Source organism: Macaca thibetana, chromosome 14 (genome assembly GCF_024542745.1).
Source record: "Macaca thibetana thibetana isolate TM-01 chromosome 14, ASM2454274v1, whole genome shotgun sequence".
Taxonomy (NCBI): domain Eukaryota; kingdom Metazoa; phylum Chordata; class Mammalia; order Primates; family Cercopithecidae; genus Macaca; species Macaca thibetana.
Genome location: NC_065591.1, coordinates 108,725,499 through 108,747,364, shown reverse-complemented (window position 1 = coordinate 108,747,364; position 21,866 = coordinate 108,725,499). Strand labels below are relative to the sequence as shown.

The 21,866-nt window shown below is 39.3% G+C and overlaps 4 protein-coding genes across 10 annotated transcripts in view; 2 read left to right on the top strand and 2 right to left on the bottom strand.

Moving 5' to 3' along the window:
- PAFAH1B2 (platelet activating factor acetylhydrolase 1b catalytic subunit 2) overlaps positions 1-21,866 on the bottom strand; it is a 1,197,441-nt gene that overhangs the window by 166,428 nt on the left and 1,009,147 nt on the right. The window lies entirely within an intron of this gene.
- The window catches only part of BUD13 (BUD13 homolog), a 367,265-nt gene that overhangs the window by 106,717 nt on the left and 238,682 nt on the right, over positions 1-21,866 (top strand). The window lies entirely within an intron of this gene.
- Positions 1-21,866, top strand: part of SIK3 (SIK family kinase 3) — a 304,186-nt gene that overhangs the window by 138,001 nt on the left and 144,319 nt on the right. The window lies entirely within an intron of this gene.
- Positions 1-21,866, bottom strand: part of TAGLN (transgelin) — a 255,403-nt gene that overhangs the window by 200,177 nt on the left and 33,360 nt on the right. The gene's annotated exons all lie outside the window — the stretch shown is intronic.

Sequence of the window (21,866 nt, the reverse complement as noted above, 5' to 3'; positions counted from 1 at the left end):
TAGGAGATAGGGGTTTTAAGTTCTAATCCTGCCTGGCTGTGCCCTTAGCTAGCTGTATGAGACTAGGCAACATTTACCATTTCCTTCCCAATTAAATTGAGGTAGCTGTACTAGATGTATCTAACATACCTTTCATTGCTCACATCATGCGACATTAAGCTTTAATTAGAAAGCTTTGGTTTTGGGACCCTTTGTTTTCTCATAGGCTTTAACCTTGTTTCCTTTCCTGTTGCCTAACAGGAATTGGACTAGAGTTGGCCAAAGGTGGGATGATGAGAGGAGGTAGGAATCTTACCAGAGTTGGTTGGAGTCAAGTTATTGACAGGTGGGAAGAAGTATTCCTGTGACTCTGTGGTTGTTCCTTTGTAAGATTTGAAGGAAAGTAATGAGTCAGGTCTTAATAATAGTGCCTCTGTGTTATTTCCTCCCCCCTCCTTATTATCTTTTGTCAGAATTGATTAGTAAAATGCACTTACCCAAGTATTTTCAGGGTCCCTCTTTGGATAGTCTAAATAACCTTGTTCCTTTTTTTTTTTTTTTTGGAGACAGGGTCTCACTTTGTCACCCAGGCTGGAGTGCAGTGGCACAATCTTGGCTAACTGCAGCCTCAACCTTCTGGGCTCAAGCAATCCTCCTACCTCAGCCTCCTGAGTAGCTGGGACCACAGGTGTGCACCATCGCGCCTGGCTAATTTTTTGTATTTTTTGTAGAGATGGGATTTCACCATGTTGCCTAGGCTGGTCTTGAACTCCTGGGCTCAAGCGATCCGCCTACCTCGGCCTCGCAACATGCTGGAATTATAGGTGTGAGCCACTGCGCTCTGCGTTTAGTTATTTTTATCAACCTACGGTCCTAAAAGTAGATTCAGTGAACTTGCCGGTCAGTTTTTAAGGATCAGTCCTGTCTTAGTTCAGACTAGTTAAATTCAGGATTGCATTCTATCAACTTTGTTTCTAATCAATGGATGATAAGATGATATTTGGAGAGGATTTTTAATATATGTGAGTCTTATGGTGGCATTCTGCTACTTAGTAAATACTTTAGTCTAATTTCTTAGCTTTTTTCCCCTATTCTCCATAATTTTTGTAGATGCTTAGACGAAGGCAGCAGTAGCACATGGATAATCAGGGTTTTTTGTTTGTTTTAACATTTCTTGTTAAAGTATGATATTTAGCAATGGGGACCAATCTATACTCCTCACCTGTATATTAGTCTGTCAATAAGTAGGTTGCTCTGACTTTAAATTCTCAGCTTGAATTGTTTCTTTTTTGTGTGTGGAATTTATGACCTTCTGTGATGTTGAGCCTATCTAAAGCAAATAGAATAGCTACACCAGCAAAATGAAATACTGTAACAGCAACATATTCTTAATGTTTAAATAGTGCTTACTGTGTGCCTGGCATGGCATTGAATAAATATATATATTTAATAAATAGAGTCGGGGTCTCTATTTGTTGCCTATCTTGTGTTGAACTCCTGGCCTCAAGTGATCCTTCTGCCTCCGCCCCCCGCCAAAGTACTGGGATTACAGGCGTGAGCCACTGCGCCCGGCCAGCATTGAATTGAATATGTTTTTTTATTTCATCCTGAGAACAACCTTATGAGCTACTTTTAGTTCATACTTTTATTACCCTCATTTTATACTAGAAAAATTGTGCTTTAAGATGTTAAGCAAATTGCCCAAAGTGCAAAACCAGTAAGTGTTGGAGCTTGAATTCCAAACCAGATCTGCCTGAGTCAAGCTTTTCTTTTTATGTTCTTATTTACTAAAGGCTACTTGAACGGAAGTATGTGAGAGTTGGGCACATGCAGCTTGGTCAATTCTATATAAACCCGGTCAGATTCTGAGTAGTGTAGATCTGATAAAGTCATTGTGAATTTCTCATCATTCATTGCAAGAGACAATGTAGCAGAAATCGGTATCATAGGAAATGAGATGTTACTGTGGTGGACACAGTTCTCTCTCACCTACCTCATTTTTGTTGTTGGTGGTGGTGGCTATTGCTCTAGCAACTACAAAGGCAGCATTTACTTGACACGGTGTGTATGCTTAAGGCAGAACACTGACTGCTTTTCATTGCTGGCAATTCGGACTTCATCAGTACTGGCTACCTGTAAGGAATGTGAGCATGTTGGATTTTAGAACAGGAAAAACACAACTTCCATCTCATTTCACAGTAGAGTTCACTTAGGGATACAGACTTTTTGGTGACAGTAACTGTTACTTTCTGCTTATTAATTCTGATACTTGCATAATGCTAACCTGGTAGATACTGTCAGATGACAAGCCTTCCTCCTACATGTTCTCTATAAAAAAACTGCTAGTGACAAGCATTTTATTATATTAAAAATTCTACTTGATACTGATTTAAGTTACAGTGTATTTATTATGAAGCCAATATTGTGAAATGTTCTTTTTTTTTCTTTTTCCAGAATGTGCTATTTTTTTCTTGTAATGGACTAAGATGCAGGCTTATTGTGTAGAATGAGGAGCTATTGCTCAGATGGACCTTAGTGAAAGTAACTTAAATAAGCGAGAGATTTTGCTTCTGTTTGGGAAAATGACCTAAGACGGATGCTGTTATTTTGGGCAGGTGGAGACTAATATTTTATCTCAATGTTTGCAGCTTAAGTTCAGCCTACTTCAGGGTCTAGAACAGGGTGTCCAATCGTTTGGCTTCCCTGGGTCACATGGGAAGAATTGTGTTGGGCTACACATAAAAATACACAAGACTAACAATAGCTGATGAGCTAAAAAAAAAAAATTGCAAAAAAATGTGATAATGTTTTAAGAAAGTTTATGAATTTGTGTTGGGCCATGTTCAAAGCCATCCTGAGATGCATGTGGCCCGCAGGCCGGGTTGGACAAGCTTGATCTAGAAGTTTTCCAGATTTTACTACACTGTTCAAAAGGCAAGCTTTAAAAGTGGGGAAAGGAATTTTGGTTAAGATACAAAGACAGGTTTGAAAAAGCTTACAAGTTCAGGGAACTGCACATGGTTTCGTAAGACCAAGGCGCAATGTCCGTGTGAAGAAGTGGCAGGCGATGGGAAAGGATAGGTTAGTGGAGCCCAGACAATGAAGGAGCTTTATACTTGATGCTGAGGAGTGTGGATATGTTTCTGCAGATAGTGGGGAAACTTCTGATTTTTTTTTTTTTAAGGTGGACAGATAGAATCAAGTTTGCTTTTGTTAATTCATGTGACAATGTAGAAGGTGGACTGAAGGTAGGGAGAGTATTGTATTCATTGGAGACTCATTCATTGTTAGAAGACTATTGTAATCATTCAAGCAAGAAATAATAACCTAGGCCAGATACGGTGGTTCATTTCTGTAATTTTAGCACTTCGGGAGGCCGAGGTGGGAGAATAGTTTGAGGCCTGGAGACAGGGTCTTGCTCTATTGCCCAGGCTGGAGTTCAGTGGTGTGATCATGGTTCACTGCAGCCTCCAATTCCTGGGCTTGTGATCCTCTTGTGTCAGCCTCCCAAGTAGCTGGGACTATAGATGTGAGCTGCTATGCCTAGCTGAAATTACTTTTTTAATTTTTTTTTTTTTTTTTTTTTTTTTGAGATGGAGTCTCACTCTGTCACCCAGGCTGGAGTGCAGTGGACGGATCTCAGCTCACTGCAAACTCCGCCTCCCGGGTTTACGCCATTCTCCTGCCTCAGCCTCCCGAGTAGCTGGGATTACAGGCGCCCGCCAACTCACCCAGCTAGTTTTTTCTATTTTTTAGTAGAGATGGGGTTTCACTGTGTTAGCCAGGATGGTCTCGATCTCCTGACCTCGTGATCCGCCCGTCTCGGCCTCCCAAAGTGCTGGGATTACAGGCTTGAGCCACTGTGCCCGGCCTTTAATTTTTTTTTTTTTTTAAGGTGGAGTCTTGCTCTGCTACCCAGGCTGGAGTATAGTGGGGTGATCTCAGCTCACTGCAACCTCCGCCTCCTGGGTTCAAGTGATTCTCCTGCCTCAGCCTCCCAAGTAGCTGGGACTACAGGTGCATGCCACTACACCTGGCTAATTTTTGTAGTTTTAGTAGAGATGGAGTTTCACCATATTGGTCAGGCTGGTCTCAAACTCCTGACCTCAGGTAATGTACCTGCCTTGGCCTTCCAAAGTGTTGGGATTACAGGCGTGAGCCACTGCGCCTGGCCTCAGATTACTTTTTATACATTGAAAGATGACCTGGAAGCCGGGCGCGGTGGCTCAAGCCTGTAATCCCAGCACTTTGGGAGGCTGAGACGGGCGGATCACAAGGTCAGGAGATCGAGACCATCCTGGCTAACACGGTGAAACCCCGTCTCTACTAAAAAAAATACAAAAAGCTAGCCGGGCGAGGTGGCGGGCGCCTGTAGTCCCAGCTACTCGGGAGGCTGAGGCAGGAGAATGGCGTGAACCCGGGAGGCGGAGCTTGCAGTGAGCTGAGATCCGGCCACTGCACTCCAGCCCGGGTGACAGAGCGAGACTCCGTCTCAAAAAAAAAAAAAAAAAAAAAAAAAAAAAAAAAAAAAAAAAAAAGAAAGATGACCTGGAAGTTAATCAAGACATTAATTTAGATAGTAATACAGTCGAGGGACATAAACCTCAGAGAAGAGGAAGGTTTCTGTGCTATTGCCCCACCCACTAGAGTGGAAGAACTTTGAGGGAGATAGAATAGTGATATTATATTCTAGTTCCTATAGATAAAGAATGTTTGCCAAGAAGGTTAACTTCTGTAGCTGAGCTCCTTTTCTGAGAGATGAAGGAACACTGTTTCATGGATAGATTTAGTCTGTGATTCTCTGTGGAGGTGATTACTGTCAGTTCTCTTTATCCTAGCAGCATTTGGAAAACTGCAGCTAAGTGACCTGCCGTCATTTCCTAATGTTACTATAATCTGGTGTCAATGACTAATGGTCTCATTGGGCTAGTTATTCCCCTCCAGCAATGCTGGCATCAGAAAGCACATTAATAGTCTGTAAGAAATGCATTCATTAAAAACCAGGTAATCACTTTGGAGCTGGTCCTGGCAATGTCTGAATAAGTTGGACAAGGTAGAGAAAATCTTGAGCCTGAAAGCTACTTTGTCTTTCAGCTTGGTTTGGGCAAGGTAAGAAGAGGTGAATCAGTTATAATTTGATGGGATCTGATGTTACTTTTATAAGATATATCACTTTAATATGATGCTTCATCATTAATGTTTTAGTAATCTGACAGCATTAGAGAGAGTTGATATTCCCCCCATTTTATTATTTCTTGGCTTCATGACAGAACTGTGCATTAAAATGCACTTAAGATTTAAAAAGGGATATCTAAGAAAGTGGTTAAAAAACAAACAAATCCCAAGTGGCTTGATCTTACTTACAAACTCTTAACAATGTGTAGCTATTTGCAGAGAGATTTTATTATTCACAGTATTATGTCAAGTCTCCTGTGCATATCTTCTGTATTGGAGCATAAGTAATGGAAATGTTATCTTGCCCAACATTAGGTTTGGGGAAGTCGTTTTCAAGACAGAAATAGTAGAACAGTGTTATTCCATACTGTACTTTCCCATTTTATATAAGCTTGCTGAAATTAAGGTTGGGCAATAGGCCCTTGAGCTAAATGTGACCTAAGTTTAGCAACAATGAAAAAATTACAACTATCTAATATACATATCTAATATTAGATATTTACCTTATTTACATATCATGCACAATCAATTATAGTTTATAAAGGCCAATTATAAGTACATTATTTTTTGCTTGCCAAAATGGCAAAACTTCATTAAACAAGTTTATGCTCAGTATTGCTTTGGGATTGGGGGACTAGGTAGGCATGATTTCAATGGAAAATAATTTAGTAATGGTATGTCTCAACAATGTATCAACAACCTGGAAAGTATATATTCTTTGACTTTGGATTTTCATTTCTAAGAATTTGTCTTATAGAAATAATAGTAGGTCAAAACAAGAATGTAGTCATAAGAATATTCACTACAATGTTGTTTAGAAGAGGGAGAAAACAAATGGAAATGGGCTGGGTGCAGTGGCCCATGCCTGTAGTCCCAGCACTTTGGAAGGCTGAGGTGGGTAGATCACTTGAGGCCAGGAGTTTGAGACCAGCCTGGTGAAATCCCATCTCTACTAAAAAAACAAAAAGCAAAAGAAAAGAAAACAAAAACCCACAAAAAACAAAGAGATGAAAATGAAAAGGGATCTCACAAGACATATGAATATGTTGAACTTCAAACTGATGCAAGCAGGTGTTCATCTAGATTCAATAGTGGGCAATTAGAATTTGAAACTTATTTGTCATTGATGATTGCCCTATGCTCAGAGGAATCACAGATTTTAAAAAAATTTTTTTAAAGAATTGAAGTTGAGTTTCGGAAAAGTCAGACATTTAAGTTTACAACCATAATTGAAGTTCAAACGTGTATATGTCTTAATTACAAAATGTCTGTTGTTAGTACAATTTAGCATAAAGAAGAGATGTACCTATAAGTGAAGTGTATCAACCAATAAGAAACAAAATGCTTTAAAACTTTGCATTCAAACCTATGATTCCAGAACTGTTTTAACATTTTAAACTTTATGGTCAACCTCTAGGCAAGTTTTGTTCCCTTGTGTTTGTGAAACTATATTTTTCATAAATCTTCTGAAGTAAAAACTAAGCACTCTTATATAGTTATTTAAATCTGGAATTGGATTTGGAATGTGCCTTGATTTTATATACCTTTGTTCTGGAGGCTACCTGTATTTGTCAGTTTTATCTTAACTTATTCAAAATGGGTCTCTTAGTAAAATTAATTGTCTAACTATACACTTTTAGTTTGAATAAGCTTTTTGGATTAATTTGGGATTTTGGCTAAGTTTCTATTTTTGTATGATCAATAATTCATACTTATAGTAAGCAAAAAATTTATATATCTGTACTCATAGAGATTTATAATTCTGTGGCTCTGAAAGTTTCAGTGCTCTTAGAGTTGTGGAAAGAGCAGAGCACTAGATTAAATGAAACCTCTGTGTGCCAGGCCCTAGCTGGGCTTTCTCGAGGCATTAGAGTGATAAAGTTTGTTGAGGAAATGGTGAAAGCCATACCTTTGTCCTGCCGTTTTTTTTCTTTATGAGATCACAGTTGAAGTCCCTGACTCTCATTATAGTGAAATTGAGATTTTAAACATTTGTTCCTGTTTACATCCCAAATCCATCATAGCTAAGAGGAGGATTTTCAGATATTTTTCCAAGAGTAATGGTGAGTTTTGTTTTTGTTTTTGAGACAGAGTCTTGTTCTGTCACCCAGACTGGAGTGCAGTGGTGTGATCTCGGCTCACTGCAACCTTCGCCTCCCAGGTTCAAGCAATTCTCCTGCCTCAGCCTCCTGAGTAGCTGGGACTACAGGCATGCGCCACCAAGCCTGGCTAATTTTTTGTATTTTTAATAGAGACGCGGTTTCACCATGTTGGTCAGGCTGGTTTTAAACTCCTGACCTTGTAATCTGCCTGCCTCAGCCTCCCAAAGTTGTCAGTATTTTACTTACTTTTCTTTCCTTGTATATTGGAATAGCTTTTTTTTTTTTTTTCCCTAAAGTTATCATATATACTACCTGTGGAGGTAAAAACAAACTTTTTTTCTTGGAGGCTGAGGCAGGAGGATCACTTGAGCCCAGCGGTTTGAGACCAGCCTGGGTAACGTAGCAAGACCCTGTGTTTATAAAAAGAAAAAGAATTACTGGGTGGTGTGCACCTGTAGTCCTAGCTTCTTGGGAGTCTGAGTCAGGAGGATCACTTGAGCCCAGGAATTTAAAGCTACAATGAGCTATGACTGTGGCACTGCATTGCAGTCTGCGTGACAGAGTGAGACCCCGTCTCTAAGAATAAAATAAAATAAAATAAAATTAACATTCACTATCAATAAAGGCACTCTTGTGCCCTTTTTGGTCCCCTTCTTGACTGTCCTGGTTGTATGAGATCTGTTTTTCCTCTAAATTCATTGTATACTATTTTCTTTACATTGTACATTTGACCATCTCTGGGAAAATGTTAAGGATGTTAATGTTCTCATTTTAATTACTGCTATCTCACTTTTCAGAATATCATCTTCCTAATCTTTTTCTTTAGTCATTTTATCCAGTTGTACTTATGTAAGCCACCATAACCTTTTTCTGAATCAAAGCAAAATATAAATTAATAAATGTTTGCTTCTTTAATAGTGTATATTTTATTCCTTGTATCAAATTTTTAAGTCAATAAGTACTGTGATTTAAGAACTTTTTATCCTATAATACTGAATAAAGTGCTTTGATATAGAATATGGTGCATAGATGTAGATATGCATTTAGTGTCTTGCATATTTGTTGAATGAATGATTACTACACATATGAGCTAAGTCAGCTGTTTGGGGTCTTCTGTTTGCCTGCATCTGATTGGCCTGTCAAGTAGACTGCCTGCCCACCTGTTAGGCCCATATGGGCTTGCTGAGTATATAACTAGTGTTTTGCTCAGCACACGTCTACTTGTGAGCATGGACTGATGTCTGCTCTTAGACTAGTTGCCAAGGAGTCAAGTGAGTGGCAAGGTGAAGGAAGATTGGCAGTGAAGATATCTTAAAGAGGTAATTTAATAATAATGGCCAATGGTTCCCCTGAATCTTGTTTGCTCAAGTTGTTCATGTCAGAGAGATGTAAAATTGCTTTCTTTTGAGTGGATTTGGGAATTCTTTTTTGATAATGGGAAAAAATGAGAAGGTCCTCTATGATATTGTTGTGGATGGATGTGCACGTGGTCAGAGAACATGAACCTGTTAAATTTTGAGCTTGAATACTTCCATTAACAGCTTAATTGAGAATAGCTAGATAGTGTCTATTGTTTATTCTTTTTATAACAAGTAGAGAAATAGAGAAATGTCTTTTTTTTTTTTTTTTTTTTTTTTTAGAGAGAGTCTCCCTCTGGTGCCCAGACTGGAGTGTAGTGGTGCGATCTTGGCTCACAGCAACCTCTGCCTCCCAAGTTCAAGTGATTCTTATGCCTTAGCCTCTTTAGTCGCTGGGATTATATGTGCTTGTTACCACACCCAGCTAATTTTCATATTTCTAGTAGAGATGGGGTCTCATCATGTTGGCCAGTCTGGTCTTGAACTCCTGGCCTCAGGTGATCCACCCGCCTTGGGCTCCCAAAGTGTTGGGATTACAGGCGTGAGCCACTGTGCCCGGCCTGAGAATTGTCATATTTTTAATCCTGTTGGGTCTCCCCCTTCTCATGTCATTGTATTTGAGCAAGTTTATATAAATTATTGATATTTTTCTGGTCACAAAGGTGCAGCTATATTTAATATAATATTTTCTTATTTTCACCCTCTTGACATAATCAAACCATAACATGAAATTGAGATTTATTATTTATTGTTTATTGAATAAAATTTTGCTCCTTCTTTTATTTTTATTTATTTATTTATTTTATTTTTATTTTATGGCTCTGTCGCCCAGGCTGGAGTGCAGTGGCCCGATGATCTTGGCTCACTGCAAGCTCCGCCTCCTGGGTTCACATCATTCTCCTGCCTCAGCCTCCTGAGTAGCTGGGACTACAGGCACCCGCCACCACGCCCGGCTAATTTTTAGTAGAGACGGGGTTTCACCGTGGTCTTGATCTCCTGACCTTGTGATCCACCCGCCTTGGCCTCCCAAAGTACTGGGATTACAGGCGTGAGCCACTGCACCCGGCCTGGAGCCAGGTTGTTGAGAGGATTAAGAGCGATCACTAGACGATTAGAATATTGGGGACTTCCAAAACATCTGAAGTGTATCTAGAATAGTAGATAAGATCTGCATACGTAGAAAGTAGGGTGAGCCGAGTGTGGCGGCTCATACCTGTAATCTCAGCACTTTGGGAGGCTGAGGTGGGTGGATGCCTTGAGCTCAGGAGTTTGAGACCAGCGTGGGAGCATGGTGAAACCTTGTCTCTACAAAAAATACACAAATTAGCTGAGTGTGATGGTGCACACCTGTAGTCCTAGCTACTCGGGAGGCTGAGGTGGGAGGATTTCCTGAGCCTGGGAGGCGTAGGTTGCAGTGAGCCAAGATCACGCCACTGCACTCCAGCCTGGGTGACAGAGTGAGATCCTGCCTTTTTTTTTTTTTTTTTTTTTTGAGATGGGGTTTTGCTCTGTCGCCTAGGCTGGAGTGCAATGGTGCGATCTTGGCTCACTGCAACCTCCACCTCCCAGGTGCAAGCGATTCTCCTGTCTCAGCCTCCCGAGTAGCTGGGATTACAGGCATGTGCCATCCCGCCCGGCTGATTTTTGTATCTTTAGTAGAGATGGGGTTTCCTCATGTTGCCCAGGCTGGTCTCAAACTCCTGACCTCAGGTGATACACCTGCCTCAGCCTCCCAAAGTGCTGGGATTACAGGTGTCAGCCACCATGCCTGGCCTGAGACTGTCTTAAAGAAAAAAAAAAAAAAGGATTGAAAGTAGAGGTGAGAAGTGCCTGGAAAATAGGACTTTTAAACTGAGCTTGCTGCAGAGGTGGACACAGAAATTTGGGGCCATTTTGTGTGAAGAATGAAGAATAGCAGGACAAAAACAGATTGTTTGGGAGTTAGTATTAATAATTGTATAGGTAGCGTGGGGACAGCTTTTAGAGAGCCTTGAAAGCTGAACCCGTATGTTTTAGTTTGGTGTGAGTAAACATAGGTTCCTGGCGCACTGTAACAGGAGTGTTTTACGCAATTTAGTCCGACAATGATGGCTTATAGGACATATGACTGTGGTCAAGATGAGGGGATTAATTAGCTAATCCCAGAGGGATTTTTTGATCATTTATTGAATCCTTACCACCAAGCACTGTTTGTCATGAATCATCATTTCATCTAAACCTGGCAACTGCCCCGTGTGTTTGATATTGTTATAATCCTCACCATAACAGGTGAGAATGCTAATGCACAGCAAGGGCAAGCACCTTTCTTAGGGTCACAAAACTAGGAAGGAGTAGAGCAGTCAGTGTGGCTCCGGGAACCAGGATCTTAACCACTGTGCTCCGAAGTGTTATTTTTCAGAGGAAAGAAGATTAACATTCTTTCCTTCCATGTATTTTTTTCCTTGCTAATTCCCTATCTCCTTACCTGCAACGTGATTTAGTGATCTTAGGACAGAAGTTTGGCTTGGAGACTTCGGAGAGATTTGTCCATTTCAAACTCTTCAAAAACAGTTACTGGTTACTTACAAATAATACTTTATAATTCATTAACTGTGAAAAATCAAAACAACTTTAAATAGATTTTAAGGCTGGAGAAGGGAGGCTGTCTAATTTCGTAAATTCGTTGAAGTTTGATTTCCTTTACCCTAGTTGTATCATAAATAGGAATGGTTTTTAATATTTATACTTGTTTAAATATACTATTTATACCTGTTTAAATGCTAAGCCAACAAAAGCTCTCTAAAAGAATACATGCACACAGACACATGTCTGTTTCGTCATGGATGTGTGACTCACTCATGGTCACTCTTCCTGATGTCTGTGTGCCACACAGTTGGCGCTTGCTTGGCTGTCACGCTCTGGGTTCCCTTTGTCATTTGTGACAATCGGTCTCTGCTGTACATCTTTTGGGATGAAGGATTGAGCTCTTGTAAAAGCATTTCAGAGGTTTAATGATTTTTCCTCTCATTCTTTGGTGTTTGGTTTCTTAGGCAACCCAGCCTCCCCTTGTGCCCTGCTGACGTCTGTTCATCCCTCTTCCTCTCCACTACCCCTCCCGTTACTCAAGTTGTTTTTCCATTGCTTCTTTAAGATTGCACTAAAGGAATATACATGTTTTCCTAAATATCTGCTCCTCTGTACTTTTTAGAATATATTAGAACAATGGAAAGAAAAAAAATCATTTTTAGAAGCTAAGTAACCTGTATTTTTAGGTCAGTTATAACAGGGTTTCATCCATGTGAGGCTAAATTTATTCTGTTGTTTCTAGCGTTTGTTTTCTTTTTTAAAGTTAAACAATAATGAAGAAATTGTTGTCCATTTAAACCAGGAATTCCATAATTAAGCTATTCTAGGAATGTAAGGTGTTGTATAGGGAAAACCAGTCTGAAAATGGTGTGCATAGTTGGGTTACTAGATGGTTATGCTGTGATTTGTTTTTTAAAAAATCAATTGTGTCTATAAAAAGCGTTTCTGTTACTGTAGGAAGGGATTTTTAGAATTTTCAAAATCTAGCTTTTGGCTGAGTATAGTGGCTCCTGCCAGTAAGCCCACCGCTTTGGGAGGCTCACGTGGGAGGATTGCCTCAGGCCAGGAGTTCGAGACCCATCAAGGCAACATAGTGAGACTCTGTTTATTAAAATAAAAATAAAATACAAATCTGTCTAGTTGTTGCTCACATTTGGTCCTTTAGAGATACTTTTTTGAGACAGAATCTCCCTCTGTCACCCAGGCTGGAGAGCAGTGGCACAATCACGGCTCATTGCAGCCTCTATCTCCTGGACTCAAGTGACCCTCCTACCTCAGCCTCTGAAATAGCTGGTACTACAGGTGCATGGCACCACGTCTGGCTAATTTTTAATTTTGTTTTGTAGTGATGAGGTCTCTCCATGTTGCCTAGGCTGGTCTCGAACTTTCGGGCTCAAGAGTCCTCCTGCCTTGGCTCCCCGAAGTGCTGGGATTATTATAGTCATGAGCTACTGAGCCTGACCTGGTGATACTTTTTGAATCCTGATTCCTTGACCCTTTAGCATCCTAGGCAAAGACAACCATTTCTACTAGGTAAAGCACAGTGAAAAGCCCTGCTTCTGTATATACAAATGAAACAGATTGTACAGTTAATATGTATTGCGTGCTGCATGGTCCATCCTAACTGTAGTGCCAATTGCCATATCATTTACTTTTACATTTGGAAGTGTTTCACTTTGGCCTCATTGTAATTTTGTTTTTTTAATGCTGTAGAGTGTATGGGATATAGGTAAGGAGTGGATAGGAAAGGAAACAATAGAATCAAAAATAGTAAGAATTGCTATATAAATGTGTTTCCCTGTAAATGCACACAAATATATGAGGGGTTTTTTTTGTCTCGCTCTGTCGCCCAGGCTGGAGTGCATTGGTAGGATCTCAGCTCACTGCAGCCTCTGCCACCTGGGTTCAAGCAATTCTCTTGCCTCAGCCTCCTGAGTAGCTGGGATTATAGGCGCCCACCACCACACCTGGCTAATTTTTTGTATTTTTAGTAAAGATGGGGTTTCACCATGTTGGTCGAACTGGTCTCGAACTCCTGACCTCAAATGATCCACCCGCTTTGACCTCCGAAAGTACTGAGATTCCAGGTGTGAGCCATCACACCCAGCCATGAGTTTTTTGTATGTATGTCTAAATATGTAGAAAGACAAGATTTACCCCCTTTTTTGGTATCTATAATAAATTTAGTGATATACGTGTATGGGTGTACATGTATATAGATGTGTATGCTGTGAGTTAGAAATGAAAAACCTGGCATAAAAGCAAGAGGAAGGAGGAGTTAATTTTGCCTGAAGATGTCAGGGGAGGCTGCATTGAAAACATTTGCCATAGACCTGGTGTTAGGAGATTGAATGGGCATTACTAGCTGTGTATAGTGGTTAGTACCAAAAAGTATGGGGAGAGGGAGGGGACAGTGCTGGGAATATTGGAAAATCTAGTTGAAAGATAGGTTGAAGGCCGATTGTGAAATAGTTTCACTTACTTTATCATTTAATAGGCAGCCAGCAAAATTTGTTTGGTTAGACCTTTTAGATCACATTTGTATTTTGAGAGTATCTCTAATAGTATAGAATTATGTGAACTTCTTGACTGAAACTATATTGTTAAATAATGAATTTGTAACTTAGTTATTAGAATGTTCAAATTATACATTTCTCCCCCTTCCCTCAATTTTTAGAAAGCATTCTCTAATGAGGCAGGGTTTTTTGTTTGTTTTGAGACAGTGCCTTGCTCTGTTGCCCATACTGGAGTGCAGTGGCATGATCTCGGCTCACTGCAGCCTTTGCCTCCCGGGTTCAAGTGATTCTCATGCCTCAGCCTCCTCTGTGGCTGGGATTATGGGCATGTGCCACCATGCCTGGCTAATTTTTGTATTTTTGATAGAGACGGAGTTTCGCCATGTTGGCCAGGCTGGTCTCGAACTCCTGGCCACCTAGAATCTGCCCACCTCGGCCTCCCAAAGTGCTGGAATTAACAGGCATGAGCCACCACGACCAGCCAAGGCAGGTTACTTTTATATTGGTTAAAAGTTAGTGCCTGATATTAAAATCCTTAGTCTCCCACTAACCAGCTCTCTCTCTGGCCTTGGATAAGCCTTAAACTTTGGTTTAATTCATTTGTAAAACAAGCATAGTAATGCCTACCTCAAAGAACTGTTGTGAGGATTTGATTGAACGGGATAATATATAAAGCACAGCTCTTGACACAATGTAAATGTCGCTGAAAAATAGTGGTGATAATTTTGTGGTAACAGCTTTCATTGTAGAAGAAAATTAATGGAATGTTAAGGATTAATGATTTTGGGAGGTGGAGAGGAGGAGACCTTGTTAAGTAGATTAATTAGGAAGTTATTGGTTTGTCCAAACAGTGCTTTTAGGTGACAAGGGAAATTCAGTGTGGAAGAGAAGGTTTGGTAGGAGAAGAAAATATAATCAGCTTAGTTGTAGATGGGTTGAGTTTGAGGTACCCAAGGACACAAAGGTAATATTGTGGAGATGACTGTTGAAAATATGAAGCCTGGAGATACGAATGTGAAAGTTATTACTGTCTGGTTGGAGATACCTGTGTTTGGGAAGAGTGAACAAGTGAATAGTGGCTTATGAAGGTTTTCTTTTTTTAAAAAAATTTACTTTCAACATACTGCCAATAAAGTAATTTGCACTGTTATACTAAGGTATTAGACTACATATTCTGAATTTAGATTTGTTTCTTTACTTGTTAATGTGTTTAGGTTATACCCAGTTTTGGTAAGCCTCCTGACCTTTGGCCCCATTCACAGCATTCTCTCTGTCTCTCAAAGGGAAAAAGAAGTTCATTCTTTGAACTGGGGAGTGCTCTGATGTTGGCAGGTCTGCTCCTCCTCAGGTCTAGACACTCTTGGCCTCCACAGTGGTTTTATTCAGGGAGGGTTCTCACCTTTGAATTGTAGACTTAGTGCAGACTTTCTGGTAGTTGGCTAGGCAGGAGCACAACAGTGATTGGTATTGGTAAGTACATGTATTGCTGCCAAGAAGTTGCATAGTTCTTGTGTTCAGTCATAGCCTTTTCTTTACATGACGACCCCGCTAAAATACAGAATGGCCTGCTGCCTTCTCACAGAAGGTCTACTGTTCCCAGCTTATTTTTTTCTGAGTGAGAAGAAAAGGTCTTTTGCCACTGTTTTCAGACTGAAATTTAAATTTCAGCTGCCTTGGATCCTATATAATAAAAGATTGAGACACAGAAATTGTTCTATTAGACTTGAAATTTCAATTGCTTTTACTTCCCAGTTTGTAGTAGCGTTTGAACGTAAAATCCTATGTGTGTTTTTATTTACCTTTTTTGAGTTAAAGTTTCAGAAACTATCTGCTTAAGTTAAAAATTTACTCTTGTTAATCGCCCAACCGTATCTTACTTCATGTGTCAAAATCTGCATATTTTTAATTTGGAATTCCACAGTAGTTGGAAGTCATAGGAACTCACAGTCAGGGTATTCACAGTAACTACTCACAGTAATAGGAACTCAGTCAAGTCTAATTTTTCATTTTAATTTTTCCAATCCCTTCTTTACTTCTAGGATACTAATTAAAAAAAAAAAAACTTAGGTTGCCTTTAGTTTCAATTTATAATTTTTATTAGGATTTTACTGATACTGTATCTTTTTGGCTGGAGGTCTCAGAGGACTGACCTGGTTCTACTTGCTTGCTCTTGGGATTTAGAAGGATAGTTTCTATTGTGTTGAGCCAGCAACATTTTGCTTATTTTCAAGAGGCAGAGTGGCAGCCTACTAAATTGCAAGGTTGCGCAGACCTTAAATAAGTGTATGGTGAGCTCTAAAGTTACAATGTTAAATTAGTTTCTGGCTGGCCCACATTGTTTCCAAAGTTGACTTTGCATTTTAAAAAGCCTTACTGATTTAAAAAGCGAATAGAGAACTGCCTGGAAACACGTATTATCTGAGAGACATTTGAACATGGGGGAAAAAAAAATGTGGAAGGAAAGGTGCTGCTGGCTGGGCATCATAGACTAGAAACCTGCATTTAAAGTTTAAACTGCTTAGGTAAGACATGTTTTCCTGGTTTATCCTCATGTATTTTTCCGTCTGTGTTCTCTTGCCATTATTACCACCAAATACTGGAGAAGACTTCTTTACTTATATTGTACTCTTATCTGGGAGACAGACTAGAGTGTGAATTGTATAGGGGCAGACAGGGAGAATTGCGGAGGTTTTTTTGTTTTGTTTTGCTTTTTTGGTATTTAAATTCATTGATGCACAGGGCATATGTTGTCTTCTTTTAGATTTTTCAGTGAAGTTTTATACTCCTCTCCATAAAATTCTCAACATTTATATTTATACATATATATGTAATATTTATTTATTTATTTATTTATTTATTTATTTATTTATTTATTTATTGAGAAAGAGTCTTGCTTTGTTACCTAGGCTGGAGTGCAGTGGCATGATCATGGCTTGCTGAAGCCTCAACCCCCCAGACTCAAGCAGTCCTTCCACCTCAGCCTCCCAGGTAGCTGGGACCACAGGTGCATGTTAACATGCTTGGCTAATTTTTAAATTTTTAAATTCTTATTATTATTGTACAGATAGAGTCTTGCTATGTTGCCTAGGCTGGTCTCAAACTCCTGAGCTCAAGCAATTCACCTGCCTCGGCATCCCAAAGTGCTGGGATTACAGGTGTGAGCACCACTGGCTGAGCCAGTGTTTTTTCTCTTATAATATTTTCTTGAAACATTTTATAATGTTTCTTCTGTTACTTTGTGGCTATTCTGAATGTGTTCTTTTAAAAATTATCATTAGAAAGTTACTGCATTTTTCTTTTTTTGAGTCAGAGTCTCATTCTGTCACCCAGGCTGGAGTGCAATGGTGTGATCTCAGCTCACTGCAAGCTCCACCACCCGGGTTCACGCCATTCTCCTGCCTCAGCCTCCCAAGTAGCTGGGACTACAGGCGCCCGCCACCACGCCTGGCTAGTTTTTTGTATTTTTAGTAGAGACGGGGTTTCACCGTGTTAGCCAGGATGATTTCATTCTCCTGACCTCGTGATCCACCCACCTCGGCCTCCCAAAGTACTGAGATTTCAGGCGTTACTGCATTTTTCTGCACTAGGATCTCTTTATTTTGTACTTAGGCTTTGCTTGCTTCCTCTTTGCTTTAGTTTCATCATCTGTGAAACAAAGGGGTTAGGTTAGAATGAGATATTTCCAAAGATCTTTCTACTTCTCACATTACATGGTGCTGTGTCCTTTACATACTTCATGGTACTAGTTGTACCATCCAAACCACACCTAAGTTCTGTGAATACAAACAAACAGCTTTGTTCACGTGTATTTGCATGTGTTTCAACATACCATGTTCTCTGCATAATGATTCTTCAACGGTTTGAGGGAAAGAGTGAATACTTCAGTTTAAAAATAGCAGTCAAAAGTATAGTTTCTTATTCTGGTGGACGTGGTTTACTACTACCTCCTCCCCCTGCATTTTAGTTTGTTGCTGTACTAGTTTTATTGCATATTTTCTCTTCTAAAAATAGATGGTCTTTATCTAAAGCATAGTTTTTGTAAATATTTGCATCTCAAGTAAATTTTTTCCTACCGCATGGATTTCATGTGGTGAGTTCCATGAAAGCAGGTTGTGTTAAGAGGGCATTCTCCTAGTACCTATTTATTCTTTTCCATACCTCTGCCCCAAGGATCTTGTTTGCAGATGTCAGAACACTGGCAGTTTGAGTAGTACTCTTGAAGAGTTATTTTTATATTTATTTCTGCTGGGTTGAAGGAGGTAGATGTTGTACTCATTATCTCTCAGAATATCTATTCAGTCCTAACCCCCAAAATGTACCTTAGAAACAGGCTCTTCTTTTTTTTTTTTTTTTTTTTTTTTTCAATCTTTTATGAAGACACAGGATACACACATTTCTCTTAGATGCTGGCCAGGAATTTGTTTGAACAAATTGAAATGGTAAGTTTTAACCCTAATTTGAATAGAGTTCCAGAAAATGAAGTTAAGGCAAAGGTTGGTGAGGGGTCATATTGGAGTGGCACTGAGCTAGTACCAATTTGTTTGTTTTGTGGTAAAATACACATAACATAAAACTTAGCATTGTAACCGTTTTTAAGTGTACAGTTCACTAGTGTTAAGTACACTTATATAGTTGTGCAGTCAATCTCCAGGACTCTTTTCATAGTGCAAAACTGAAACTCTGTACCCATTAAGTAACAACTCCTCATTTCCCCTTCCCTCCAGCCTCTGGCACCACCATTCTACTTTCTGTTTCTATGAGTTTGAGCCAGCATTTGTTTAGTTTTTTCTTTTTTTGTCTTGAGAACTTGACCTTCCTTATGACAGCTAAATGGATGTTGAACATGAAGAGGAGAATAATCCAGTAAAACTGGTAGCCGCTCTTCATGATCTTGAGTGTTGGTAGCTGCCAACCCTGAAATTAGAGTATCAGTCCATCTTCTGTAATGCAGAGTTTGGAAATTGCTATTCCTTTTGTTTGAGGATGATGACAATATCTAGTGACTAACACTTACTTTGTATTTATTACATGCCTGAGGATAAAGGAAGGACCTCTTTCTGGGAAGAAAGAGTAAAGGAAAGATTGGGTGCAAGACAATGTATAGATGCATAAAGGAAGTTGAGGGACTTCTTGTCTGTTTTCTCTGTTAAGCTCAAAGCTAAGTCATCTGTTGAAAGTTAGGGGGCTCAGGTTGGTTAGGAGGTTTAAATAAAGTGACAGATGTTTGCAATTACCAGGAAATGGGATAGAGACCTCATGAGGGAAAATAGTATTAGAATAATACTAATAGTATTAGTAGTAATAATAACAGCAACAAGAACAGTGAATAATGACTAGTTATCTGTTCTATGCCAGCTACTACATTTTATGTTGTCATCTTTATAGGAACCTTATTGAAGTAGTTATTACAGGTAGGAGGCTAAGTTGCAGAGTTAGGATGCCAATGTCATTCTCTTGCCCCAAGCCCAGGCGTTCTTTCCTTTTTCTACACTGTTAATGGTGTTGGGAGTGTCGGCTTGACACTGCAAACCAGAAGTTTAGAGTATAAGTTTTAGAAATTGTTCTTCAGAGAGAGGAGGAAAAGTGGACTGAAGAAAAAGCTGTATGTCTAAAATATCACAATTATGTTGATATTTTTTGCCACCAGAATGATTGATGCCCTTGATGGGTCATTTCACTAAATAAAGTGAGTTACCACAGCCCAGTAGAAACCCAGATCTGGTTGTGTAACTTTAACAGAGGTATCTGAAATTATAAATTGATTTTTCTTCCAATAGCCCGCATCTGAAATAACTGGACTGAGGCTCATGTCAGTAAATTCTTCAATTTCTATGTAGGAAAAAATGAGGACCTTTTTGTCTGTAATTATTCTATTTATTGAACAGTAATCTGTACTAGAACACTGTGTTACAAAGTGTTTATTTTCCCTAAACAATGTCTTCTCTTGATTCATGTTCATTATTACCCTAAATAAATTGAAATTTAGAAAAAGAAAAACCTAGTTTTCTTAGTATCATACATGCAAGCTTAAGTTTTCTTATTAGTTTGTTTGTATTTGACATACATGAAGTTATTTCCAAAGATACAAGCGAACAAATGGAGGCCAAAAAAGTTTGACATAAAGCAGACCAAAACAGATTGAGTTATATTGAACCTCTACACGGACTAGCATTTTGATGTCTAGATGGATAAGTAACTGTAATACTAATTTACAAGCGCAAACTCAACTAGTAAGATTAATTTCTAGGCTGTAATGAATTTATATAAATACTCTAGTTATTCAAATACAAACTGTGCTGTGGATTAGATGTTCATTGCCTGAAACTGGAGAATGTAACTTTTTAAAATTTTTTTGACAAGCCTACAGCCAGCATCATAGAGAATGTAACTTTGCCTCCCAAATCTGTGTATGTCAGATCACTTATAATTGGAGCTGCACAGTTCTCTCTTCTAGGTTCGACTCTTTAAACTTGGTAACATCTTATTAGGCTAAATGAATTCTCCATGCCCTATTCTCTATCTTGCTATGTTGCCTAACACTTTGATTTTAACATTAGGAAAACAACTACCAATAAACACGAGATGAAATACAAAATAGATGAATACCACTAGTTTGGTAATATAAACCATTATATAACAGGGATTTGCTGCAGACTCTTTTCACACATAGAAAACTTTTCCAAAAGACATTTTTGAAGTTTTGCTATGAAGAAAGTTTGCCAGTGAATAAAAGAACCTTTTGTAGGTCCCTATTTGGGAGTGCAGTAACTGGTGCTTCTGGACTCTATACACAGAGATCCAAGGCTAGGAAAATATCTCAGGGTAAAGCTATCTAAGTTTTGTATCCAAAAGCTATTAATTTCTTCAATTATGAGAAGAAACCACACATTGCATAATGGCCTTGGTATTTTGTTGGTATGGAGAGAAGGATGATCTCAGAAGACTTGTAGGCCTGTCTTGGGGTGTCTGTGTGTGTGTCTGTGTGTGTGTGTGTTGCTTTTTTTCCAACTTATAAAAAAACTCAACAATCAATCTTAGACACGTTTTTGAAACCGTAGATATTCTAAGTTAGCAAATCCAAATCAGTACACAAAACAACCATTTTTGCCAGCACCAAATGCATACTTTGCTGAGCTTTCTTATCTGGGCTCCAGAGTTTATTCATAGCAAATTCTGACATCTGCTAAGTTCTATTATGACCCAGAGGGGAGTGGAGTGAAGTAGGATGAAGAATCTGGAAATGCATGCTGCCTATAGGGTAAATTGCATTGAGGAATTTGCATCCACGTAGCTTTTCCCCTTATGGACCACTGTGATGTTTAGCAGGCTGAGCTAAAAGGTCATATTGCTCAAGACGAACAACAATAAATGGTTTGTTCAGTGACTTGTTAAGCCTCCTGCCAGTGCCTACTAATAGCCGTAATAGCTATTTCTCTTCTGGGATATATGAGTTTGGCTGTCATCTTTTTGGGAATATGGTAATTTGTAGCCATCACTTTTAGCATGGTGGGGAGATCTAACATTTAAAGGTCCTTATCCCAGTGGTTTATAGATCCCTTTTCCCCCACGAACTGCAGCTGCTTCTTTTGAACGTTGAATGCTACCATGATTTAATTTTTTTTTTTTTTTTTGAGATAGGGTCTTGTTCCATCACCCAGGCTGGAGTGCAGTGGCATAATCACAACTCACTGCAGCCCCAGCCGTCTGGGATCAAGTGATCCTCCTGCCTCAGCCACCCGAGTAGCTGGGACTATAGCCACGCACCACCACACCCAGCTAATTTTTAGATGGGGTTTCGCATGTTGCCCAGGCTGGTCAAGCAATTCTCCCATCTTGGCCTCCCAAAGTGCTGGGATTACAGGTGTGCGCCCTCACGCCTGGCCTTCCTTTGCTTTTCTTTTCAATAGTAAAATTTCTTTTTTCTTCAGTGGTGGTGCAGTTCTAGACCGTGTTTACAGTAGATACAGGGGCACAGCTCCCAATAGTGTTTAAAACATGTGAAGTATCAAGGGCAGAAGTTAACATCTCTAATAAGTTTAAATTCCCTCAGATTTGCTTTATAGGGAAGTATATTAAGAACATTTTCCAAAGCATTTTTATTCAGCTGATATATGATATTTTACATACCTGCCTTATTAAAATACAGATGTATTCTTGAAATTACTGACCTT